At 50.4% G+C, this 27,270-nt stretch overlaps 1 long non-coding RNA gene across 1 annotated transcript in view; it reads left to right on the plus strand.

Annotated features, from left to right (window-relative positions):
* The first annotated feature begins 531 nt into the window (after positions 1–531).
* Positions 532–27,270, plus strand: part of LOC141998630 (uncharacterized) — a 630,544-nt gene continuing 603,805 nt past the window's right edge. Inside the window, exon 1 of the long non-coding RNA XR_012641872.1 lies at positions 532–1,207. This is a non-coding gene — a long non-coding RNA (uncharacterized LOC141998630). The remainder of the gene's footprint in view (positions 1,208–27,270) is intronic.

Raw genomic sequence — 27,270 nt, forward strand, 5'->3', positions numbered from 1 at the left:
TGTGGCACCTTAGAGACGAACAAATTTATTTGATGCATCCGCTGAAGTGAGCTGTAGCCCACGAAAGCTTATGCTCAAATAAATGTGTTAGTCTCTAAGGTGCCCCAAGTCCTCCTGTTCTTTTTGTGAATATTTGGAACTCTCAAGGGAAATTTCTAGCCCTCGTGCCTGCAGGGAAAAGCGTGAAACTATGAAGCCAGTGCACGGGACTGGCTGAAAAAACAAGCTGGCCAATAAAAAGAAGCCAGGAGGTATTTTTAAAGTACCCGAGCTGGGCACTGCGGAACTTTCGCAACGTGTTCATCCCCTCTATGATTAAGGTGCTTTGATCCTTCTCTGAGATTTCCCCTTCCGAGGCTGGGCAGCCCCTGACGCCTTTCGCTCTGCACTCCACCTGCCCCCCGCCGACACGAACCTCTGCTGCCCCCCCCCTCCCCCCCCCGGCTCCAGCTCTGCCCAGCTGCCTGCAAGAGGCGCCTCCCACGCGCTGCTGCCGGGCGCGGGGGGGGGCGGGGGGGGCGGACTACAACTCCCAGGGTGCTGTGCGCTCCCCAGCGAGCCTGCCCGGCTGCAGCCCGCAGCTGGGGAGTATATAAGGGCGGCATGGCAGGCGCAGGACGGGGCATTGGCAGCAGGGGCGCAGCAGCTGGAGGAGCGGAGCGGAGCGGAGCGGGCGCCTGGCTGCTGGGGTGCCCTGCCCGCTCACCAGCAGCCGGGGGGCCCGGCGAATTGCGCCCGGGGCTGCGGCCGGAGCAGGGCTGGGCTCCCCTTGCGGCCGGACCCGGAGGTCCCGTGCGGGGAGAGGTGTTGGCAGCCCTCGCTGCGCCTTTGCCTTGGCTGGGGCGCCGGCGGGCCGGTCCCTCTCCGGAGCGCGGAGCATCCGCCGGCGAGACGCGGTTCCCAGCCGCCGTCCTTCGGAAATACCCCGCTTGGCTCGGAGCTGCTGTCTCTGCGCCCCCCTTCTCGGAAAAGGAGTCGCTGCAAAGCCGGGGCGTGTTGTTGGGGGGCGCCCCAAACAGGTCGGGGGTGCTTTATGCCGCCTGGGGAATGCGCCGCGCGGCTGCTGCTGGAGGACCCGGTCCCACATGGAATTATCTCTCTCTCTCTCTCCATCCGTTTTTGGTGATGTATTTTTGGGTCCCTTTGTGTGGAATATACGCTCACCCGTTCGTCTGACTCGATCCCCATCCTGCTTGGTGAACTGAAGGTAAGTGGCCTTCCTGGTGACCCAAATGCTTTGGGGAAACACTTTTAGGAGCGGCCTGGTGAAATGGTAACAGGTGGGGCGCACTGGAGTTGCCTAGAATCAGATTCTTTCCACACAGATCATCTTTCTCCACCCCCACCCCCCAATCTTTTAACCCTAAAGGAAGGGTCGATTTTAATGCATTTGAAAAACAACCCCCGCCCCCCTTTTTTAAAACTGTGGTACGAGCAACCTTTATTCTTGTAAAGAGTAGATAAATAAGTGGGCAGTTTATATGGGCACCGTACCTTGCTACTGTGCTCCATGGAGAGAAAGGAGACTCGACCTATAAAGGTGTCTGTTGCACTTGTCTCTCTAGTCGCTCTTTTCCCAGATCCGTTACTTTGCTGGCTAGATCGGTGAGGAAATAGCGCCTCCCCTCAGCAGCAGCTGGGTCAGGCTTCTGAGGAATAGCAGCAGACCGATGAAACCGAGTAACTTCCCAGAGCATGGAGCCAGGGCGGGTTAAATAAGGCTTCAGGTTAAGGCTGTAATGTACCAGGGGGTTAAAGTGTTGTCTGGAAACGCCAAAATGGAGAAAAAGATCAGCTGGTTTTAGGAAAGGAATTAAAGAAAAAAAGAAAAATAACCAAATTTCATGCAGGGGGAGTGTGTGTGTGTGTGTTGGGGGTTTTTTTGGGGTAGAATCTATGGGGTGGTAATCCATTTTCCTGAGTAACACAGAGTGATCTGGTACACATGAATGCGCCTCGGTTTGTGTGTTGTCCTGGTCTTCTCCAACACGTGCCATGGAAGTGCAGTGGGCAGCGTTTTCAAGCCCGAAAGGGCAGTGCGTGCTCTGGGTGGGTGTCTGATCACAAGTACTTTGATGCGACCAGGTCTCTCTGGAAAAAGTAGATAAAATGGTTTTGTCCTTACAGAAAGCGCTGCCTTTTCGTCTTTCCCGCAAGGTGTTTGTTTTAATTTTATCTTGTGTCTTTAAGATCTGTCGCTGGAGGCACAGAGTAACTAACCCTGGCCTGTAATTTAACACCAGGCCCTTTACTTTCAGGGCACTATAAACCGGTCTAATGGTTGCTTTAGGCTTCTCCCCTATATAATAAGTCTTTGTTTCTATTTTGCCCCTACGTCCTTTTGGGTGACTTTTTTTTGTTTTTACTCAGCTGTCTTTCCCACTGGGGTACGTTTTTTCAGGCACCCTGCAGCCAGGGTGGGCAAGGAACTCCGAACGCTCAGCTGATCTAAACTTGGAATGCTTTCGAATGATTCACCTTCTTATCATCCACCACAGGCAAAGGTAGTTTAAGTGACCTGACACCTTTGTTTTTTGCAATTTGATCCTCCCCTATATTTGTAACAGGACCCTGTTTTTATTTGATCGCAGTCTCCACAACACAGCCTTGTGTACCACTCATTGGAAATGGTTTTAACCTGTCACTTAAAGCCCATTTCAATGAATACGTGAACAGTATTTGAAGTATTTTGAGCTTGACAGTGATATTGGACGTTTTAAAAAGGGAGGGCATAGGTGGAGTTGGTATAAACACAGCTCGCAGCTAGGAGAGACTTAAAATGGAAAAAAAAAAAAGAAAGGGAGGACTGTATTTCTTTCTATATAGGAAATATTTGCTTTTCTTTGGAACTTGCATATTTTATCCTCCTGAGAAATGTCTGTGTTACATATGCTTTAAAATAAATTTTTAGCTTCTTGGAATGGGTCAAACACACTTTACCGGTAGTGTGAATAGACTCGAAGGTCCAATTTATAAAATGCTGCAGGCGTGTGACTTGTCATGCCATGCTAAGAGTGGTAGGAAGGGCAATCAAGGAGTGAAAATACTGCTTTTCTTTGTGACACTTGACCTTATAGGTGTGGATGGATTCCCCGCCCCCCAGGGAAAAAATATGGATCGACAATAACCTAGATGAGTTTTGTTTCCTGCCTCGAGCTGGCGCTGGTTCTGTGTGTGTTTAATTTCTCCTAGCAGTGAGGTCTTGCAGAGGACATGAGCAGTGTTTGATGTATGGCTGGCTGGCGTGAGACTCCTTGCTCACACCGATGCAGAGGAACACTTGATTGAGACTGATTATGCAAGTATCTCTGATGCACAAGAGTACTTCTGTGAGAATTTGGAAAAATATGAATGACTCCCTTATTTTGCTTCCTACAACAAGAAGACCACACCAGTCTAGACCTGCAACCAATAACATACAAGCAAGTTAGTGCTGTCTGCTCCTTTGGACATATCACTGAGGCCAACACCATCTCTTTCAAAGGCTATCTGCTGCTTTCTGTGGAGAGTAAGTGACGGTAGCTTGGAAAAGAGAGATTTGCGGTTACTTTGAAGTAAACAAGAGGCACTTTTATTTCCCACACATTAGTATGGTTGCTTTTCACTGTGTGGCATATGTCCCTCCTAAGGGCTTGAGACAGTGCCCCTATTAAAATGTCTCAGCAAGAGAAGCGAGCAGTCTTTCTTTTTGTTACCAGACAGTGGCTGTGGGGGCACCAGAGCTGGCAGGAAGGGAAAGCTTGGCATGCAGTAATGCAAGGCCTTTGGGAGGAAGATATCCTAGGGAAATGGAGACTATGAAGGGAGAGATTCTAGTTTAGTGGTTAGAGCAGGGGACGGGGACTGGGACTCAGGACTCCTTTGGTTTCTTGCTGACTTGTTCTGTGCCCTCAGTCAATGTCTCAATTAATCTCTCAATGCATCGGTTGTTCTTACTTGTAAAAATGGGTGGAGGACATTTATTTCACAAGCTTAATTAGTCCTATTCACCCCTGGGGTTAATTCAACACTACCTTGAACACTGTTCTACTAATGACAAATTTTGGTCCAGTGTTTGCAGAGTACATCTGAGATCCTTGCATGGAAGGTACTGTAGGATGTAAAATGTTGTCACAGTACTCTGCATGTTACTTGCTTGTAGGCCACATAACAGCATAGCTGAAAAACTGACTAATTTTGCTTCTTGCTCTCACTCAAATAAATACAGGAAATAAAACCACGTGGCTCCAGACAGGCTTCTGTTGATGCCCCTTGTGTATCCCAAGTCCTAACATTCTGCCAACCTCAAACTTCCCTTGTCATGTTGATGGCATGAGGTACTCCCCATCTGCGGTGCGCTGTTTAAACTGCGGCCATGTTCCGACCTCAAGGTGGCTGCGTTTCAGTGGTGGGCGAAGTGAGTCCTGGACAATGGGCAGATTATGAAATGGACACAGAAATGCAAAGCTCACTGAGTAGAGATGCTTTGGCAGTTGTATTAACTGCTGTCTCTCTTGGTGTATATGTGCTGATGGGGGTAGAGGGAGGAGATCTACACCCCACCGTCCTTTTCAACAGGATACCTTCCTTATAACCCACAAGACTTAGGGCAGGTAGCAGTTGGGTTGGTGGAATTATACCCATGGCTTTCTTTGTGTAGGGGGAATAAGCGCTGTAATCGTGTGTTCTCAGTGGCAAAGCTTTCAAGGGGGAGTCTGGTCTCCTTGTACACCGGAAACCTCTTGTAGAATCCTCCAACAGGGAGAAACATGCTGGGGATTTTACTCCTTTGCCCTGCCTGGCCTGCAGCAGCGGCCGCCAGTAAGCTGGGCCACAGCAGGTGTGTGGGAGAGGAGCAAATGGGACCTGCTGTTTCTTCCTCCTCTTTCTGCCTTTTTGGGGAAGGTTTCGCCCAATGGCTCTGTACTGTGCATACAGCTCTGGCCACCCCACAGCCTAACCTGGGTCACTCACCGTCTCCCTGCTCGTCTATGGAGCATCAGCAGGAGGACCTCCATGAAGCTGGGCTCTGCAGCTTGCATGGGACACGTGATGCTCCTGTGCACCCCGGCCCTCTCACTGCTGCGATACAGCAGCATTGCGTCTCCACATCGAGCTCCACTGGCCCAAGCAATCTCCCAAGAGATTCTAGGGGGAATCGACATTGCGCCTTGATTAGTCCTTACAATTGCCCCTTTTGAGCTGGGGGAGGGGAGCGATCCCCATCTTACAGGCTGGGGGAGCTGGGGTGCAGAAGCCCAACCTACCCCACTGTGAGTGCCGTTCTCCAGACTAGTCATGGACCAACCTTGAATTTTTAAAAATGAAATCTTGTCGGGTTTCTTGTGGTCCCTGTAACAGTGACTGGGGCACTAGGGCTTGTCTACACTAGCGAATGTCCTAGCCATGGTTTCCCACTGGTGTTAGCAATAGCAGGGGCTGCAGTGTTGATGGGACATAGATGACACGGTTGCAATGAAACCCACTTACCCCTGCTCTGGAGTCCTGTCTGAGCTGCCACTTCCATTGGTGGGGGTGAACAGCTGGGAAGTTTCCTAGTAAAGACACAGCCCAGGTAAACTGAAAATGAAATCAGGCTATTTATGTGCTAAGTCTTAACCAGTGAGGTTAAGAACCCAAGAATAAATGTGAGAGTTCCTGCAGTGAGGTGGGACAGGAGCTATGGTTTCAGGTATTGATTATCAGCTGATTGGTTAGGTTTTTTACTGGATTAACTTGCTCCATCACTTGAGTACTTGTTCCCCCCCCCCCCTTCAGAAACTCGGACTGAAGCGATGGGCAAAGCAATTCTCAAATCTCAGCCATTAAGCAAAGACTAGCAAGACAGCTGACCTGTCAGTTGCTGCACAGCTACAGTCCTGCCCCAAGCCTATGGTGCCACTGAGCTGAGTATCCGCAGTGGTTTAAATGGCAGGGGGTCATATGGTTTCATCATTCATTTGGGGCTCAGGAGATCAGTTCCTGGATCTGCTAGTGCCTCTCTGCGTGACCTAGAGCAAATCTTTGTCTCTGAGTCAGCTCCCCATCTGCTAAAGGGAGAAGATCATCCTTTGTCTGGCTTGCCTGTTGTAGATGTCAGGGCAGGGATTGTTTCTTACTATGTGCACGTACAGCACCCAGCACAAGGGGGCCCTGGTTTCAGATGGGACATGCAGGCACTACTGCAATGCAAATAAAACTGGAGATGCCCTGGGTCATGAAATGGAACTTCTCCCCCTACTACCCAAAGCTGGCGAATCACTGATGCCAGATGTATCTCAAAGGCTTCCACCCGAGAAGTTAATGCTCTTTTGGGGGTGCATTTTCTTCTGATATTCTTCAAGCAACAAAATGATGGATCGCGTACTCTTGCCATACTCTGAAATGCAGCCTACATCAGGAAAAGCTAATCTCCGTTCCCTTTTGATTGATTGGATCAGAAAAATAACTAATCTAGCAGCACCACTTCTCATTCCTCATGTGTATTATTAAAAAGAGTGATTGGTTCTGACCTGTGGCAGTAGCTGGAACCAGCATTTTCTAGATGGTGGAGGGGGTCCTCTCTCTAGAATGGATTGGAATGCTCTTGAATTTTGGGCTGTTAAACTTCTTGACTTGAGGCTCATCTCCTTCTCTTCCTCCTCCTTTTTTTTTTTTTCCCCCCCACCCCCCTTTTTATCCACTAGGCAATAGGGGGATAATGCCAGATGGACAATGCAGCTTGAGTATTTGTTTAAACTTTGAGTAGAAAAGAAAAGCAACAAAGAGACAGAGAAAATTCTAATGTCTTGCCAGTTACCAAGGCCAACCCGAAAGGTAGAACTGCACTACAAAGGTGAGCCTTGTTTAAAACGGCTTATTTCAGCAGAAAGATGTATTTAAAAACGAAGGGCCAAATACTAACAGTCCCCCATGTTAGTGTCAACCCTGTGTGAAAACAATCTGTTTTATTACCTCCTATAACTCCTTAATAAATACCATTCCTTTTTGATGAAAGCTCTTAACGCAGGATTAGGGTTTACAGCAAGTTGCTTTACTTGTCCCAGGAGACAGATTCAGTGTTCAACATGGCCCCATCTCCTACTTTATCAGCATGGCCCGGGAGCCTCGAGAAATGGGAGTTGGTCAACTTTAAGACCAGAAGGGACTCTCATGATTACCTAGTCTGACCTTCTGCACATCACAGGCTGCAGAACCTCACTCACCCACCCACTCCTGTAATGGGCCCATAGCCTCTGGCTGAGTTACTGAAGTCCTCAGATCTTGATTTAAAGACTTCAGGTTACAAACAATCCACACTCTACTTTAGTTCAAACCAGCAAGTGATCCATGCCCCATGCTGCAGAGAGGCTAAAAACCCCGCAGGGTCTCTGCAAGTGTGACCTGGGGGAAGGTTCCTTCCCAGCGTCAGTTGTGGTGATCAGTTAGAGTCCGTGTCAGACCCAGAACTAAAACCCCTGATTCCCAGTCCTGTACTTCTAACCATTGGGCATTACATTTGGCTCTGGACTCAATGGCTCATTTTATCTTACTCCCCCTCCTTAAGATGTGTTAATTAAGATACTTGAAGTTCTCATATGCAATCTGTCTTTTTGGCAGTGGACAAATTGGAGAAGTATCTTCGTTCTTAAATTTCTTGGAAACAAATTGTCTTGTGGATATGTCGCACCAGTTCTTTGTTTTAGCCACTCTCTTCTCTGTGCTAAAATATGAGTTTGGTTAATTCTCTCTTCCTCTTTCCTCTTCTGGTCCCAGGCAAAATCATTCTCAGCTGTGTAGAATGATTAAATGAGACCCTTCGGGGGGGCCCCCCCCCTTTTTTTTTTCTTTTTTTGACTGGGCCACACCAGTCACTGTGAAAAGACTTGAAAACACTCTTTTGGTTTTTGAAGGCAGTATCAATCCATGTGTTGGCCCAGGCAGTAAAGACTAGGACCAATAATCTCTAATCCCGATCTCCATACAGAAGTGCAAAGTGCTTGCACTCCAGCCAAACGTGGTTGACCACGTTTTTGATGAATGATGCCAGATGAATGCTGGGGAGCTGTGCATAGCGAAGCAGTGTGACATGTAGATTAAAAACGGGATTATTTCAGTGCTCTAGAGGTTCCAGGCTCTGCTGCTGACCTGCATGACCCCGGGCAAGTCGTAAGGGCCTGGACCTTTTTAGATATGCTGAGCACCTACGGCAAATCAAGCCATTCACTTCCATTGCTTCAGTTGCCCCATCTGTGTAATGGGCATAATAGGATCTATAGCAACTCTCGGGGATAAGAAAGATGGTCCCACCTTTAATTAGAGTAAACTTGGGTTTAGTTTGGGCTTAGTGAGACTGTGATCATCACTCCAGGCCCTTGCAAGTGTTGTGGACCTGGGTTCATTGAGTCTGCATAGCTCATGGCCACCCAGAGATGGCTCAGGAACACTTGCTTCTTCCCCCCCCCCCCCCCCCCCCGACACCTCCAACCTAACACTTAAACATCCTCAAGGACTTCAGGGCCTGACTTGTGCTGCTTTTGGATTGCATCTTCTGTGACATCAGAGGGGCCTAATAGGCAGTTCGATTAATGATGTATGAAAACTATGGCTAAACACCCACCTTGAATGTAACTGTGTATGGGGGGAAAAATAAGAGTACCTTCTGGATGTCTGAGAATAACCAGAACTGTCTGCTCTCCCATCTCGGCCTTTTTCTGATCAGTTCTGCAGCTGATGGCCAGATGTTTTGGTTTGGAACCTGGTCCAAGGGAAGGAGCCCTTTTGTCTCCAAGGTGCTCTGAATCTGAGGGAGTTGTCCTGTGGAAAAGTCTGTTTTATGACTGTGAAGGAGGAAGAGGAGTGAGATCAGACGCTTGTTTGGGTGGGTTCTGCATGGAGTAGTCAGACTTCCTTGTTCACTGCCACTTGAAATTTTGGTGTGTTTCTTTCTTCTGAAGGCTTAGTCTTGACAAACAGTCCTGACCGCTTGCCAGCACAAAAGAGAACAAGCAAGAAACTAGACAGCTTAGCTGGCCAACGTCCTAAAGAGTTGTATTCATAGTGCCACATATATGATGAGCAGCGTTTGGTTTGGGTGTGGGGAGTGGATTTGCAGCCCTCAAGGATGTGGTTTTCCATTGTATCAAATGCCACAAACACAGCAAAGCAGCAACCGAAGTTAACATGGAAGGGGGGGAAAAAAAAAATCCTGCCAGGGTGGGGCTTGGCTATGACTCGTGTCTTTGACAGACATGTTATGTGGGCAACGTGAGCTGAGGTCACGCAACTCCCCGGCAAGTGGCTTTGAACTGTGTGGTGTGTGTGTTTGTTTGTTTTTTTTTTTTTTTTTTAAAGATGTTAGGGCTTAAAAACAAAATGGAAACAAACCAGACTAATAGGAGGCCAAACCACAGAGTTCAGCTCTAGATGCAAACTCAGACTGAGGTTGGTTGCAGAGGACCCTGTTTTTTGACCAAGTGAACGGACAATGATGCGCTGAGATGGTCCAGAAGTCCGCTTTTGAGAAGGGGAGCTAAGGATGGGAAAGAAATGAAGTGTTGGGGGGGAGGACTTTGTTATGGGTCCAGTGTGTAATATCCAGTAGCTTTTTCTGCACCCCGAGTGTGGAACAGTGGCATGTGTACTTCTAGAAATGCAAAGGCTCTGGATTTCAGCCATTCACCTCCTGGGACTTGGCTTTGAAATCCTGATTTAGGTCACAAACGGAAAGAAGTCCAGTATTTTCATTCAAATCCCACTTGTTCACATTACAAAACGTCCATAGCACGTGGCATGGTGCCAGTGGGATCTGGGCCTGGCTGGGGTGGACGAGTTGCTCCCTGCACTATTGATGGCCGCAATGCTTCACTCAAATTTGGCCCTGCTGTGCCCCTCCTTTGTTTTGGGAGCCCTCTCAAATGGGTGGCCTGGAGCAAACTGCCCCTCCCCTCTCCTGGGTGGCCCTGGTCCCAGGATTAGAATGTTAGGGGGTTGATGTAGGTTTAACCGGCAAAGCTGTGGAGGGGAAGGACTGGAATAGCAGGGGATGTTGTAGGTACGTTGGCTGAAGTCTGGGTTTCTGACCTTGCAAGTGGAGGTTCGTTGGTAGCTGTGTCCTTTTTTTTTTTTTTTGGCCTGCATGCTGACCTTTTATAAGGGTGGAGGAAGAATTGCGTGCTCTCCCCCTTCTCTTGTGTTTAATAAACACAACCCAACCATCGTCCTTGTGTCTGCGGATGAATTTAATGATCGTGGACAGGTGGGTCTCGCTCCCATTCACCCCTGTCCTGGAATGTCCCCTTCTCTGCAGCTTCCCACCTTTTGGCCGTCGAAATGGGTGCCTGTGGCAGGCAAGCCAAGCCGCTGCTCTGCCCTGGGAGCAGGAGACGAAGTGGTGTTAGTGACTCTGGTAGCTGTTTGTGGTTTACGTGGGTGGGTGGGTGGGTGGGTTGGTTGGTTGTTTTTTTGGGTCTCCCATGGAAAACTGCTCACGGGGGGGCTTTGCAGTCTCTTTCCCCTGCTCCACTCCGTGAATTGGGCTTTTTAGAGGAGCCATTGGTAGAGTTGAACCATAGGCTAATATTTGGCCTGGTTTCAACTGGAAGAGGGGATTATTTCTCCATTATCTCTGTGCTATGCCCCTTCTCCCCTCCCCCCCCCCAAAAAAAAGAGGGGGACTTCTAGGGCCCTGATTTGTGGCAGTAAGAGGTGAAAATATGTGTAAACAGGGGGGAACTTTTTCTGGCAAAAAGTTGTGCTGTGGAAGGGGGAGGGATGTTTTCTCTACTTCCAAAAATGTCTGGGAAAGTAAAGACTTTTTTTTTTTATTGCTTCTTCAATTGTTCCTTAAAACTCCTTTTTAAAGGGAGGAAAATGTTCGTTCGTTCGTTCGTTCCTTCCTTCCTTTCAGCCCCCGGTGTCTTTAAGAATTTTGCTCTATTGTGAGTCCAGGACAGAGACCCTTCTATGAGGGCTGCATAGACTCTCTCTTCAGTGGGCCTCTCCCACCCTCCCTCCTGCCTCATCTCAACAAGCCCCCCATTCTCCTCTGAAGAGGGTCCCTCTGTCTAACCAAGTAACTCTTAAGGGCAGCATTTATTGTGGGGCACTCAGCTCACAAAGAGCACTGGAGTGTCAAATAAACTCACTCAGACCCGCAAAGAGAAGAGGGAGAAAATACAAAACCCCCTTTATTTTCACCCCTGCAGGGGAAACAAATATGGACTTTGTGCCAGCGAGCAGTGATCTGACAAACCAGCGTAGCATGTGTACTAATCTTGCTCAAATAAAAGTGTGTGTGTGCTTGTAGACATATGAACATATAATAAATATCATGATATGGTGGGTGAAACTAAGGGGCAAGCTATAAATCAAGATGTCTCTCTGTAAGTCTCTGCCTACATGCAACGGTAGGCAGGCAGGATGGCTGGCTAAGCATAGTTACCGCTATCTTTGATAGCCTTTCAGGGGTGGGTGGGTGTGTGGTTTGTTTTTGCTTTTGAAGTGGGGTGGGCGGGAGGAAAGGGCATTCTCTGTAGTCCACTCCACTCTGAGCCTTTTGGCTGTGACCCACAACAAAGGTGCTAGATAGCGGGTGTCTCAGTAAGGTCCAGTTCTTCAAAAGGGCTCAGCTCCTCCTCTTATGGCACTTATAATGGGCTAGATCTTCAAAAGAAAACACAATGTGCAGAGCTCCTTTGAAAATCTGGCACCAGATATAGGTGCTAATTCCTTCTGAAAATTCCAGTCAAAGTGGAATTCTACTAATTCCATTGCAGGGGACTTGATTGCATAACCTGGCTTGTTGCATTCATTGGATGTCCTTGCAATGGGCTTGCTGTTCCAGTGTTTGTAGCGTAACTATTTTTCTGCATGTCTTTTGACCCTGATTATATCGCTGCAGCTATCCCACGGTGCTCGCGCTGCTGCGAAGAGCAGGGACATTTGGGTAACTTCCCATGCTGCAGTGCCGCGTGTTTTAAACTGGCTGAACTGCTGTGTGGTGGCTTCCTTTCCTATGGAAGAAACTGTAGCCCAGTGGAGCCAGACATCACAGCCAATGTCTACAACCGGCAGGAGCCAAACACTTGGGATGGCAATTGTGGTGGCAAAGCATCACGCAGGCACTGCAAGCGGAAGACTTGCCAACCAGCTGTTTCTTGCAATGCCATTCTTTGCTTAGTGTGACCAGTTGTGATCTGGCCCTTGCACATCTACCAGCAGCTGGTGCAATACCTGTTCTGCAGATATCAAAAAGGCTGCTCAGTATCTGAGGTTGCCAGTCGTTCGCCTTCCACCAAAACCAAATCCTTTAGAAACGAAAGGTTCTCTATCCTCTTTCAGCCAGTGCCTGCCAGCACACCAAGAATCTCTCCCGATGAACAGAAGATGCCTTTCTTGCCCAACACTTGCAGCTGTTGAAGGGCTGAACATCCTTTTCACATCCATTTGTCTCCATCCCATACTGTGAATGGGGAGGAGCAGCTGTGGGGATGGAAATATCTCCATCTAACTAGACCATTGAAAACAGCTGATCTGACATCCTGCATAGTCCAGGCCAGAGACCCTCACCCAATGATTCCTGCATGGAGCCCAATAACTTTTTTGTGGATCAGTGATAGCACGTGTGTTTGGGTTTTTTTTTGTTTGTTTGTTTGTTTTTTCTCTTGATGTATTCTGCATTGGTTTCTCTCTAAGTTTTGACAGCTAAAAGTTACTGACTAGAATGGTCACCGCTTTTAGACGCTCCAGGCCCATCCATATCTGGAAATGTAACTTTGGGCACCTAAAACTGACTTTTATATTAAAATCCAATGAGTTGCTCCGCTTGACATGTGTCTGGTAGCCCCATGCTTTCATTATTCCTGAGAGAACAGGCTTCCTGGCAAGAGATTCCCAATTTACACTGGGAAATGCAGGCATTATGGGCCCAATCCTGCAAAGTGTGGCACTTCCTCCCCTCCCATGGACCTCACCTAAAGGCAGTAATGTACACGAGGCGTGGCAGAATGTTTAGTGACTGTCAGTTGACAGACAACTTCCAAGTTCTCCAGAAAGCCCCTATTATTCGTTGATCAGAAAGCGGCTGGCTTATCACACCTCTGTTGTTGACAGGAGGTAGAACTTTCAAAAGCGCCTGAGTCACGTTGGACGCTGGGACTCATGGCTTGCCTACGCAGGCCAGCCCTGCAGTTTGGGCTGCGGGGGTGTTAACTGCAGCACGCGCTAGCATGCTGTGCTGTATAGACCGTGGCGTGCTGGGACGTGCTGCGATTGACACCCCCTGGGGGTGTCAGAACTGCAGGGTGGTGTAGACAAGCTCAAGTCACTTCCGAAAAATCTTACTTTCTAGGCTTCTGAGTAAATCTGATGCGTTGGAATATTTATTTTACCCCTGTAAATTTTTTTTTTTCTGGAAACCGCCATTGGAATCTAAAGTGTCTTATTTTTTGGTATGGTCACAACAGATTTGACATACCCCTCTAAGGTTTAACAGGCTCTTGTAACAAATCGTCCTTTCTGCATTTGGAGAAGAGGGCTCCTCGGGTTTCCTTTAATCCTTCCTAATGACACCTCGGAGAGAAGGATAGTGGATTTTTGTTTTCTTTGACACTAAAGCTGCCTTCTCTTGCCACTTAAGTTCAGGCCCTAATTTTGCATGCCTTGAGCCTGAAATGCTGTCCCTAACAAGAGCTCTCTTCCCAAGGTTGTTGCCCAATAATGAACAAAGAAGTTAAAGTGGAGCAGAATACAAGCAGGTTTTTCTCTTTCCCTGGAAAAAGAGAACCCTGCTGTTTTCTATACTGTAATGCATTTCAGAGCAAGTGGTGATGGCTGGGAGGGGGAGCTGCCATTTTATTAGGCCTATTGAAAACAATGTGGCGCTTGTCTCTAGGGCACAGAGGGTCCTTGGTGCCTGGGCAGAGAGAGGACCCAGGCTGAATCTGATGAAAATGTGTTGGGACCATCGTTGAAGGTGAAAAGCATCTTTGGGTAAGACCAGGGGGCTGCCAGAGGAGGATTCTGGTTCTGTGTCTTTCGGCCTCTCGCAGACTGGACAGCTCTTACTTTTTGGGCCCTGTTGACATAGGGCGGGGGGGTAGAGGATTTTCATGAAGCTGGTCCGGAAGGCTTCAGTGGAACAGTAATTGCAGTCTGGACTTGTGTCCTGCAATCCTGATGCTTCAAACCCTCATCGCCTCCTGGCAGCCAGTTGGCCGAGCCTGCGTTGCAGTCGGGGACGTGGCCATCTCTGGTTTGCTTTGCTGCAACGCGCTCTGTGCTGGGGCTACAGCTTTGACCGAAGAGGGGTGCCGAATGCAGTGGCTGGATTGTTAGGTGGGGCTTCTGACTGTGAGTACTTGGCCTCTCTGCTCTGATCTGCACTTGCTGCTTCTCAGCTCCTGGGTGGAGTTCAGGCTTCTGGGTTCAACCTAGAAAGCCTGACATGGTTTGGCCTGTCATTTAGACAGGTCTCCCATGCCATACTGCTATAGCTGAGATCATCAGAGGCACGTGAGGTGGGTCCCACCTCTAAATAAAAGGGAGGGGCCCATTTCACCCATCCACTTTTGGTCTGAAAGAACCCCGATCTGCTGATTTTTTTGGACCATGCAGCTACATTGTATGTGTGTTCTCCAGCGTTTGGGTGGGAGGATCTGAGACCAGGCCAGGTCCGTTACTTTGGCTCTGTGTAGTGCAGTGTTCAGTTTTGATCTTCATGATGTGTCAGAGGCATTTAGAGCAGGAAGTGGGTGCTTCTGATTTGTGCATGTAAACCAACAGAAATGTGGCGTTTGTGGGGTTTTTTGGGGGGCGTTTCCCTAATGCCATTGACCACAGCTTGGAGAACACTAACATAACGAGGTTCTAGAACCCCCGTCATTAGAGATTCTCTCAACTTTGCAAACACCAGCTCCTGCAGCCCTAGGTGAGAGAGGTCAAGCGTCACTATCATGATTTTTACGGATGGGGAAACTGAGGTATGGGGCAGGGAAGTGAGGTTGCATACCCAGTCTGTGGCAGAGCTGGGGGTGGAACCAAGGGGTCCTGACTCCCATTCCCTAGCTCTGTCCCTCTCCAGAGATTTTTCTTTGTTCTGTGCCGGCATTGGGTCAGGAGGAGAACGTGTCTAACGTTCCTTTGGATGGGCAATTATCTCAAGTGATCTTTCAGCGCTTTGGTGCGGCAGAGGGTGCTGCTCATCTCCGTCTGCTGGAGGTGGCTCTGTGTGTGCTAATCTTCCCCCATTCTTCATCGGTGTAGTTCAGGTTATCCCACAGTGCCCATCCTGTCCCTGTAGGTAGCCTCTCTGGGCTGTGATTCTGATAGGTTGCTTGAATGACTGTCCTCTGCCTCAACTATGTATCGTTTGCTTTGGCCCTGCGCCCGCCTCTTGTGCTGTCTCTTGCCTGCAGGCAATGCGATTGTTCTCGCTGGGCTTTTGAATATTCCCTTTCGAGCATCGCAGCCTGTGAGAACTGCCTGCTGGCCAAACCCGGCTTTTATGGACCCCTGGATTTCCTCTGCGGAAATGACCTTTCGGTCCTCATTAACTACATCGGAGCCAGGCCCACAGCAGCTGCATGAGGGCTGTGGCTGCGACCGAGGGATTGCCTTGTGGAGCTGGGTTTGAATTAAGCAGTGTGGGGGGAATCCTGACCCACTGAAGTCCATGGGAGTCCTGGGATGCCCTTTGCGGGGGCGGATTGCACTGTTTTGTGGATTTGGGCTGGGGGGTGGGAGGGATTTGCACACCTGGCTTGGAGTTCTTTGGGGTCTGGGCTCTACCAGCCAACTCCAGGGACCTGGCCTGTTGTATTTTGGGGTCTTGCTAGAGCCAGCACTATGGTATCCCTCTGTGTGAGGATAAAGACCAGCGTGAGCACAGGAGCTGCTTAGCCAAGCAGAGTGTTGGGGGGCTGAGAGGGAGGGGAGCCTGGGCCATGGGAATCGGCGAACCTTGTGGGGGTGGAACAGTTAGCCTGAGAGAATGGGTCCCAGGAGCTGGTTAGCCATGTGGGGCAGGAGTGGAGGGAGTGTGTATGTGTGGGGGTATCAATTAGCCAGGGAGGATGGGCCTTGGGAGCCACTTAACTGTGCAGAGTGCGTGTGTGGGGGAGGGAAACAGGCCAGCTCAAAGTCTTCTCCAGGTCCCAGATGTCGGTTTTTTATTTTTTTGTTTTAACTTTGACTCAGAAAACAATTGCAAAATCTAGGACCAGGATTTAGGATCTAGGATCCAATCCACCAGGATTTCAGGGAGGAGAAAGCGGGGCCTGGGAGCAGGCAATGAAGTGGTTTTAAAAATCCCCCCCTGGGTTTGTATAACCCTCCGTGAGCTCTGGCAGCCTGAGTGCTAAGCAAACAACCCCTCGCAACAGAAAAGCTGCCTTGTCTTGGCCCCTGCCCGCCTGTCTGACTCAAGTGCTTCCCGGTGACTCTGGGACCCAAAGCTCAGTTACAAGAAGCCAGGAAATGTGGCGGGCGGGTTGCAGCTCTCCCTGCAGTGGGGTTGGGGTGGTGACAGCTGAGGGATGAGCTCAGGGTGAATCCCTTCCATTGGTACCCCACACGCTGATTTAGCCTAGGACCTACTCATGAGCCGTGGGGCTCTGTACACCGTCTAGTCGTCGTCGGGTTGCGGAGGAGTGCTGGGGCTGTGCAAACCGGGTGAGAGGGAGCCGTCATAAAGCCCCTAAAGACATCTGATCCCCTTTCTACTGAGCACCAGGCTGGGAAAACATGGCACGGTTCTTACCTAGGGAATAATCTCAGCCAGTCAGATGCTCTGGGGCCTTTCTTAAAAAATAAAACATCAACCCTATGACCTGGGATTTCTAAAGCCAACTGCCTCGGAGTGGGCAGCCTAAGGTCAGCGCTTGCTCCCTGGCCCCAGTGTGCATCTCCGAGTGCTCGGCATGCTGCGCCTTTCTCTTTGAACTCGGATAAACCAGTCTCGTTTAGTGACTTTCCTGCCTCTGCCCTCCCACCCCAAGTCAATGGCACCTCATGCCGCTTTCTAAGAGGACAGCGTTTTCATTGTTCGCTCTTCTGCCCTGCAGGCGCCCTGGTTTAAATCAGCCCAGGTGGCCAGCCGTCTGGTTCTCTCCCCACCACCCTTGGGCATGGGCTGCAAATTTCTATCCATACTTGATGACAACACATTTGGCTCTGTTAATTTTCCCCCCTTCCCTGCTACTGTCCTAATGTCTGACTCGGATGAAATAGTTCAGCCTTTCCCCCAGTCTATAGGGTTGGCGTGTGGGGTGTTAAATGAGCATCTGGAAATACCAAACACTTGACTTCACTCCATTCTGCAAAATGATTCTCTTGGCCTACCCCTGCTATTCAGAGCTGCTTGGACAGGACAATCAGTCTCCCCTCAGCTGACACTACATGACTTCTGGGAGGGAACTTTCTGCCTATAAGGAATCCAAAATGTGATCTTTAGGACAAGTTTCTAGGCCCAATTGGCCAGGCTTTTGAGGAGGCTAGTCTTAAGGATAATGAATGGGGATGATGTTTGGGTTTAACAATCTCCTGGTTGGGGGATGGGAAGCCACTGCTGATTCTATTCTCTTCCTGGCCTTCCCATAAAAAAAAAAAGCCATATAAAATTGTCTGAGTGCCTGTGTCTAGCCTTGACTTTCAGTTGGGGCCCAGGTGAGTCCGCAATACAAGTAATAAACTGAGAGACATGGCGAGTTCCTTCTCAAGAACCACCCTGTGGTCCTGCTGCTGAGACGGACCGGGTCTAGTGCCTTCTGTCACAGCAGCCTCACAGGAATATGCTTCCATGAGGAGATTCCTGGTATCTGCTTTGAGCTGCCCAGACTTTGCAGTCAGAGGTTTGAACCCCCCCCAGCAGGGTCAGTTTGTTGCACCCTGTCTGAGGTAGGTAGGTGGTGGTTTATGCAGGGTGTGGGCTTTTCAGATGAGGCTCGAACGACTGAGATTGTGGGTCTTCGGTGTGGACGTCAAGGATCCAAGGGGACGCTGTAAACTGCCAGGCTGATTCTGCAGAAACAAATCCTTGCCATTGGCACTGAGGGCCAGATTAATCCATGTGCTTGGGAGTTAGGCACTTAAGTGACTTTGGCTCTGGGCCCAATGGCTTTAGTCAAAGGACAGCGAGCATTCCCCTAGTCTAGGGTTCAAGCCAGTTGTATGACCCTCGCTTTCCCAAGGGCTCCCTTCCCCGGGCATCTGTTGAAAGCTGAGCATTTAACTCGATGTTCCCCAGAGGCCAGCCAGTACCTCCACAGTCTCTCACCAGGAGCAGAAGTCTTTGCCGCCAAGCGAGAGGCATCCCAGGACTTGACCCTAGTGCTCCAGGGAGTTTGAGCGTTTCATACCCAAAGCACTGTTGTCGAAGCCAGGTCTTCTGGGAGCGTAGCACTGGCCAGAGCATGACTAGCTGATGCTTTCTGTGTGGACACAGCCGATCCAGTGGGGGTGGTGGGCTGACACGACCATTTTCCATCCTTCCTTCCACGCAGCCCTGGACAAACCACTTAAAATGGCCATCTGGGACCCTAGATCTAAGGGGGAGCTGCTGACTCCACATGGCGGGCTCTCTGGTGTGTCCATGCAGCCTCTGCTCTTCTCCCCCCCCCCCCCTTATGCCACTACCAAAGGCACTTGGGCTCTTCCTAGGCCATTATTGTTCACCAAAGGGGGGAGTTCTTCACCTTTCTGTGGGGTGCTGGCCTCATTTTGACTTCCTATGGAAAAACCACAAGCAGCTGACCCTGGGGGAGTTCCCAAATTCCCTGGAATACAGTCAGGCTGGGCCAAATTAGATGTGGTGGGTGTTTTTTTTTTGTTTTTTTTTTAAATCATTTTTTTTCTATTTGTACAATTGTGAAAATTTTTTATTGATAAGTGACGCCCGGTGGTGTGCATGTGAGACAATTATTTAATGACAGGAGAGGTTGAGACTCAAAAGGTGAAAGCTTTACAACCATTAAAACCCAAATTATCAACAGCACATGTCAAAATGAACAAAGTAAATATCCCTAAATCCAACTCTAGTAACTTCTCCTGCAGCGTTTTTCTTAAGTTGCCTGTCTGTAAATTTCAGTTTTTAACAATGGAAATATTTTTCCATGTACTGTGAAATTGACGTTTACTAGCATTTCCATAACCCTTCCAAGCCTAGATCTAATTGTCTGTCTAGGGTCTACACACTAACTCCTGCTTGGCTTGTTGCAACTTCCAGCGAGACCAAGACTTCTGTATCTGGACTTCAGAACAGCCTGCTACCTTGTGGCCTATGGCTTCACTTCAGGGTGCACTGAATGAGCATTCCTACTTCCACTCCTCCCAGTCAGGCCAAGCGCGCGCACACACACACACACCCCCTCCCCCCATGTCACCTTGGCTGAACTACCAACTGCGATAGCCCCCCCCCTTCTCTCCGGACCATGGACTAGATCACTCGGCAATGGATGCAATGTAAAAAATGCAGGGTTTGGAAAGCACAGTGTGTTCCTGAGGCACGTCTTCCCTAAGGCCCAGGAGTGGCCCGTTCTCAAAGCAGTGCTGACCCCCTGGTGCAGATGTGAGTCAGACTCTCCCTGCTGAGAGTTCTGCTAGGAACGCAAAGCAAGGGCCCCAATGGGCTCTGAGTGCCAGTCTGAGCACTCTGCCCTTCCACCACAGGCTGGGGAGATGCTTAGTTGCAACCAAAAACCAGGCTAAACCGGGGTGGTTTTGGGCTGAGTTTTGCCTCAAGTTGCCTGGCCGGCTGGCGTGTCCTGGGGAGGGAGGAGGTATGTGCTTCGAGGCTAACCTGCAAGTGGGGGCTGGGATCAGCGCAGTTCAGCTTGCGAGAAAGCCGCAGCTTGTCCCAGATTCACCTATTCCGTCACTTGTGATGCTCAGTCTTCATCCTGGGGAGGCTTTCCTGGGCTTTCCTAAAGCAGGGCGAGGGCTTTGTGGGCACTGCCCTCCCCTTTGGTAAGGGAGCTGCTGGTACCTCCAGGGCTTCACTCCAACCGCCTGCTTCAGCCTTATGCCTTTGTCATCCACATGCCCACTCCCTTCCATTTGCCCCAGAGTAATTTACCCTGAAGGAATCTCCCCACCCGCTTTCACATGGTGCAGCTGGGCTCCTGCAGCCTGGGCAGCTTGCACATGGACTTGCCTCTTCCAGGCTGCTCTGTGGCCGCTTTGCAGGCTGCGTTGGCTGTGCAGACAGGAGTGACCCCAAGCGTTTGCATCTTGCATCTCTGCAAGAACTTAACTGGCTGGCGTTAGAGCTGCAGTTCGCAGCGGCTGGCTGTTTTCCTAGGCCGTGTGTGTGTGTGTGTGAGGGGGCAGGGAGGGTTCAGGTCAGAGCGAGTGGAGCTGGAATTCTCCAGCCCTTCAAGAGCACAGAACGATACTGAAGTGTTTATTTCTCTGCGCTCAGTGTGGGGTGAAGGCCCCACAAGGTATCACACGTTCTTTATCCAAAGATAACACGCAGGTGACTACACAGCATCATACGGTACAACGCTGCTGTCGATATTCAAGGCCACCTTGCTCCAAAGCCTTGCGTGGCCTCCTAGTTGCAGGCAGTGGGCACTCCTGTGAGTCGAGCTGTAGAAATGCCTATCCCACTCTGAAAGGATACGAGGGTTTTATATAACTTCCCAAAGGGGCAGGTCTGTGGATGGGGGTCCCTGTGGCTTGCTAAAGTGAAAGAGTGGGGGAATAATGGTGGTGGGGCAGGTAAGTTACAGAGGAGGGAGGCACTGCGGTACCGGCGTTCAATGCAATACTGCATCTTTGCCCACGGGCAGCACTGGTGACATGTGAGGGAGTTAAGAAAGCCAGTATCAGCCCCTGAGATGTTTGGTGGTGGGTGCTTATTAAGGGGATTGGCTCTTGCCTAGAGTAGCTGAAGTCAGTAAGTACCCAGAGCTGCCTGGTAGAGGAAATCTGGGGTTTGAAGAATCCCACTTGTGCTCACTAGCACTCTTCAAGCAGGGGTGAGGAAAGCGATTTGTGGCTGAGCTGGCAAGAGCAACACCCCGAAACTGCTGCGTGTATGGCCGTTGGTGAGTGCCAGCCATTGGCTGGGGCGATCTGTTTCTGCGCAAGCCTCCGTCAGCCATTAAAGAGCTGTCCAGATGGACTGATCTATGGAGAAAGACCTGGCTGATGGGGATGTAAGGGGGAGGGAAACTGCAGCAGAATGAGGGGGCATCACTAGAAGAATTAAACCCAAGTCTCTCTTCCTGCCATCCATCCTGAATTTCTCCAACGCCGAGCCCTCATTAACCCATAACGAAGCCTCCCTGGGGAGGGGGCAGGAGTGACACAACTGGAGATATTTTAAAACCGCTTTGGCGAATCTTTGGGAAAGTAGGGGTTGATTAGAGTGGACCCAATAAAACTGGAGTTTATAAACAAGACTCTGGTTTATAAACCATTCTGGTGCGTAAATTGCTCTTAATTGTTCTGATCTGGTCCGTCCCTGCCCTCCCTAGCTCTCCTGCTGCTCTCTGCTCCCAGTTGAAAATAGGCTGGCTTTGAGGGTTTGGTTTAAACTCTTTTAATTTTCAGCCCTGCAAACAGCGCCTTTTGTAGTCCCAGTACTGACACTTCCTCTTTCTAGCCAACTTTACGCACTGGTTTTATTTGCTTATTTAATTTCACAAGCTTCTACCATTTGGAGGCTGCCCGAGGGAATAGCCTCAAACTGGTGACCCACGGTCACGACACTTGGGCCATTTGGGTGGTGGTGATGGCTCTTGTTGGCGTGTGCTGCCACCTGGTGGGTGTTCTTTGCACTCTCTCTTAGAGAGAGAAAAGGAGTACGTGTGGCACCTTAGAGACTAACACGGCTGTTACTCTGAAACCTGTCTTAGAGAGAGGAAAATCTTGCCCTCCTGCGCCCCTGAGGTTAAAAGCCTCAGGGCTGGGGTTCTCTGCAAATGCTGCTGTTGCAAGGTAACATCCTTCAGGGCATAGAAGCAAAGAAGGGGCAGGAGGAACTGGTGTGTCTGATTCCTTTCAAGCTTTCCTTGGTGGCTTCAGTTGGGTGGCCCAGTGAGGAGAGCTTGAGTGAGACCTTGTGGCTGGGCCTTGTTTGGTGGCAGGCTGTGGTCTGTGAGCGGATTAGCTCTCTGGGGGATGAATGGCTGAAGCAAGGGCACTATGGAGCGCTCGCTTCTCTGGTAGCGTCATTTCTAGGGGGTTTATCTTTGGCCCAGTGCTTAGGACTCTAGCCTGGGACTTGGGAGTCCAGGGTTCAAGTTCCTGTCCACCACAGTCTTCCTGTGTGGCTTTCGGCTAGTCTGTCTCTTTAGGCCGCAGCTTCCTGCCTATAACATGGGGATAATAGCAATTCCCAACCTCTCTTGTGGTGGTGTTGTGAGGATCAGTCCATGTGAGGTGATCGGTTATTATGGTAATGGGGGGCCCTTATAGGTACCTCAGATAGCTTCTTGACGGAATTATTATGGATACATGGCCCAAAAGGTGCTAGGTAGGTAACAGAGAAATTCAAAGACAAGGCACCTCCTGTGAAGAGTACATAGATTGCAAATAGCTGAAGGTTGGGGACTGGGCTCAAGCATGTGGCTTGTTCATCTGAAATATTTGGGGGTGGTTTTGTTTTTGTTTAAGGCTTGTTTCCCATGTTCTTGCGGGGAGGAGGGGCGTGTTGATCTGGTGGGTTTGGGGGCCAGGCGCGGGGCAGGATCTCGGTGAATTATGAGGAGTGGAGCTGGAGGAAGAGAGGGGAGGAGGATTCAGGGGTGGCCTAGACTGGGAAGAGGCCGGCCATGCTGGCTGCGGTGAGGCAAAGGGTATGTCTGCCAGGGTGTGGGAGGTGCGTTCTTAACTCAGGCTAGCTAACGGGTTAAAAGAGCAGCGATGACACGGCCGCTGGACCTGCTCACCAAGCTCAAGCCTACGGTGGAACTGGAGCGGCTGAGCTGCCGCATCTTTGCTGCCTCTTTAGCATGCGTTCGTTAACCCCAGGTAGGAACATGCCTCCCCCTTTTTTTAATTCTTTGCCTTTGAAGATGGTCCCCAGAGAGCAGAGTGTCCCACGTGAGGCTGGCTGCTTCGTACGTTTCGACAAAGCCTTGTTTCCCTCCAGCTCTGCCTGCTGCGTCCCCTGCAGGCATAGGGGGCTTCCTGGAGCAGAGCCGGAGAGGGAAGCGGGAGATGGGTGGGGGCTTATGCATGCTGGGTGGGGCAGGGAGGCAACCGGTGCAGGAGCTTGAAGGTGTGACGCAGGTTAGGGCAGCTAAGGGGGGTTCGATATGGGCAGAGGCCTGTGTGCGTCTGTATTTGTATTAAGAGCCGGGGAGCTTGTATTTAACTCTTAAAGGACTTTTATTTAAACGTTACATCGCACAGCAACAAGAGCCTGTTCTGCTCCCCTGCCGGCCAGCGTCTCGCCTTCCCCCGCACTCTGCGGCCACACCGGCATGCCGCAATATCTGCTCATCCCCGGGTTAAGTGCAGGCAAGGGAGACACTCGCTGGTGCAGCTCTCTGGCTGGATTCAGAGGGGGAGAAAGTAGAAGCTCGGAAAGGGGGGCTTACAGTTGGGAAGGCCAGAGGCGATCAGGGCCTGGGCAGAGAGATTGATGGGGGGGACTGGAGAACAGATGTGGGGGATCTGGGTGTTCTGCTCACCAGTCAGCACCGGTGACCCTTATAAAGGTGGCTGGGGGCCCCCGCCAGCTGCACTGGAGGGTGTGGTGGGGCCCAGCTAGAATTCCTGCGTATTCAAGCTGAGCAGAGTCAACAGAGGGCCCATGTGTTGCAGCCCAGCCAGGAAGGAGCCTTCACTGTAGGGAAAGGCAGCTACCCATGTATCCCCGGTCTTCCCCCTCCTTCAGTGCTTGGAAGATGCTATTAAGTGCAGCGTGGTGACTGTGTGCACAGCCAGGTTTAATAGCCCCGCGACGGGCAGGCCAAGGAGTAGAGACCATTTCAGCGAGTGCAGAACCCCTGCTTGAGGGTGGTGTAGATTACAAGAGTGTAGGGGACCAAAGGAGCTGGTGGATGCCAATGTACCCACCAAAGGTAAGGGAAGCATGATCATGCCCCCTCCGTGCCAGCCCACCGAGATGGGACAGGCTCTCCCACCCGAAGGAACGAGGGGTGCAGTGTGCTTGCTCCCCTTGTGTGCCCAAGGACCCCGAAAGGGATCGTGCCTCTCCTCCCCGCACCCGCCCTGCTTGCAGCGCACTCTCTGTCGCGGGTGATTGCTGCCCTCCGCCAGGTGGCTCCCTGGCATGTAGATACTGCAGCTTGGAAAGCGCTCCAGGATCCGTCTGGCTGAAAGCAGGCCTAGAATTCTAGAACTGGAAGGGCCCTCGAGAGGTCATCTCGTCCAGTCCCCTCCACTCAGGGCAGGACTAAGTGTTATCTAGACCATCCCTGACAGGTGTTTGTCCAACCCGCTCTTAAAAATCCCCAATGATGGAGATTCCACAACCTCCCTAGGCCATTTATTCCAGTGCTTAACCACCCTGACAGGACGTTTTTCCTAATGTCCAACCTAAACCTCCCTTGCTGCAATTGAAGCCCATTGCTTCTTGTCCTCGCCTCAGAGGTTAAGAACCATTTTTCTCCCTCCTCCTTGTAACCACCTTTTATGTATTTGAAAACTGTTATGTCCTCCCCCCCACAGTCTTCTCTTCTCCAGACTGAACAAACCCAATTTTTCCAATCTTCCCTCACAGCTCATGTTTTCTAGACCTTTCATCATTTTTGTTGCTCTTCTCTAGACTCTCTCCAATTTGTCCACATCTTCCCTGAAATGTGGTGCATGGAAATGGAGAGCATGGCTGTCACTGGTGATTGTGCCTGTACTGCTGCCCTCTATTGGATGGGAGCTGTACTGCTCAGCCATGTGTCATAGACCCTTCCAAGGGAGATTCTCCTCCAGCCTTGGCGCTTCTGTAGCTATAGGATGGGAATTCTGTCCCTGCTGCTGTTGTCAAATTCTGAGGAGCCGTCTTTGGCAGCACAATCACAGCAATGGAGTCTGAGGTGGCCACAGGTTTGCTGTTGTATCCTTGCTAAGAACATGCTCTGGGCTCCTCATGGTTGTCGTTCAAAGCAGGTGATCTCCATAACGGTTGCTTTATTCCAAACTTGTGATTTCTGCAAGGGGTCTGTGAGCCTTTATTTAAGCCCCAAGGCCTTCTCTGTGCCGATGAGAAGATCTAACTGTTTCGTGCTCCGACTATGCGACACTCTGTGGTCCAAGGCCGTCTTAGTGGAAAAGTGTCTGGAGAGAAGTCTATGATCTCCTAAGCACCCACTAAAAGATCCCTTTCTCTCCTCCACAGCTAGGAAAACTTCCTTTCCTTTGTAGTGTCCCTTTCACTTTTAACTAGCACCTCCATGCAGAGATGTTCCCTGATGGAAATCGATGGAGAATGTAGTAATCTCCCTGGTTCTGATCATGAATACTTTTCACCTCCAGAGCTCACTGCTGAATCTTCCCAACCACTCCCACTCTGCCTCCTGTGAGGTTAGTACCCTTGTCCCCTTTTTTACAGTGGGGAAACTGAGGCACATGGCGACAATGGGCCAGATTGTTGGGTAGAGCTCAGCACCCAAGAACGGGAGCTGGTGTCAGTGCTGGGATGCCAACCCAGGTGTACAGGGCACTCAAACCATTATATCACCTCATCCATCTGTGTCTGGCTTGCTTGTGTCTGTTTCATGTCGTCTTATTGGGCAGCGGGGGTGTTCTCCCCTCTCCTTCCCGCAATGCTTTAGGCCAAATTATCCAGCAGGCCCCCAGTGTTGCACGGCCACCATGTTGGCTTGCCCAGGGATCTGTTTGCATGCGAAAGAGGAGCTTCCTCAGCTGTCCTGGGCCAGGCATGAAATCTGGCCTCTGAAAGGAAACAACCTTCCGTTAGGAGCCTGAGGAACGATTGCAACCTGGATGTGCGTCAGCCTGTAGCCCCTCCGTGTTAGCAAGGCTGCTCCGGGCTTCGTTCCTGCTCTCTTTTTGCCAAGCTCACCGCACGCACTCAGGGCCGCGTTTGCTGTAACTCTCCGGGGCCTAGGAGAAGGGGTGAGACTGATGCTTCCTGCTTGTTTTATTTATTTCTGTTCAGTGCTCTTCAATGGAGGGGAGGAAAAGCGCTGGCTAGAAGCAGGCGTTCTGCAGGCTCCTCTCTGGCTCCAGCATTCCCCTGCTGGGGGAGCTCTGCCTGGCCACCCCCTTCTCTCACCCCCCCAAATGCAGGTCCATTCTTGGACTCACCCCATATCCCAACACATGCAGTTTTGCTGATGCCCCTGAGCCCAGACCTGTAGCTCCCTCTGCTGTCCCAGTCCCTGGGTGTTCCCAAAGGAAGAGATTTGCTAGATTTCAGAGGTCAGGCTGATGCTGGGGTTACTCCGAGGCTGGCAAACTCCTTTCCCTTTGGTCCAAAATGCCTCAGTCACAGAGCAACTGCATCTGTATTTCCCCTTAGTGGTCCAGCAAGGGCAGCTGTTCTCAGGTTTCTGGCTCCCCGACCTGTTGTCTTTCTTGGCTGGAGACCCATGCCTCGCTCCTTTGTGAGGGGGATATATCCCGGCTGCTCCATTCCCTGCCTTCGCTGTGTTAATCCCGGACACCGTCTGCCCAAGCATGCCTGCTGGCTTTCTCTGCAGAGCCAACTCACACTGTGACGGCCCAGAGTTACAATGGCCACACGGCTTGTTCTGTGCAAACCTATTTTATTCCTCAGGCAAAAGCACTACAGAGAAAAAACATTAAAAACATGCGAATAAATTTACTAGAGATCACCCCAATCTGAACATGGGCTCTGGCAGGAACAGTCCTTCAGCGCCCCACCCATGGGCTTTCATTGTGGATTTCAAGGTCATCACAGTTTCAACTCAGAGTAGTCTTATGGGGCCTTGCCATGCCCAGGCCATCCATGGACCAGACATCCTGTCTGTTTGTTTGTTGGATCAGGAAGACCGCCCACAGCCCGTTACAAGCAGCCTATTTATCCAAAAATCCTTTTTCTTTTCCCTCAAGAATCTAGTTTGAACTAATATTTACAGACCTCTCTGGAGGACGGCTTCAAAGGGCTGATAACCAGAGGAAGTGACACTCCGTTCCACAGTAACACCTGCACGACTGCATTTTTAATACAAGGGACCCCAAAGCTATTAACCCGACGTCAATAAGGTTTAACTTACTTCAGTTTATATTAATTGTCCAGGGTCCTGTTAGTCTGTCACCGCCTCCTGAGCTTCTCCAGGCCCTTGTTGCTGGGTTTGTAACAGTTGATGAGCAGAGCTACTCACACCCCGGAATTCCCGTTCCGTGGGCAATTCC

This window comes from Natator depressus, chromosome 14, assembly GCF_965152275.1.
Source record: "Natator depressus isolate rNatDep1 chromosome 14, rNatDep2.hap1, whole genome shotgun sequence".
NCBI classification, from domain to species: domain Eukaryota; kingdom Metazoa; phylum Chordata; order Testudines; family Cheloniidae; genus Natator; species Natator depressus.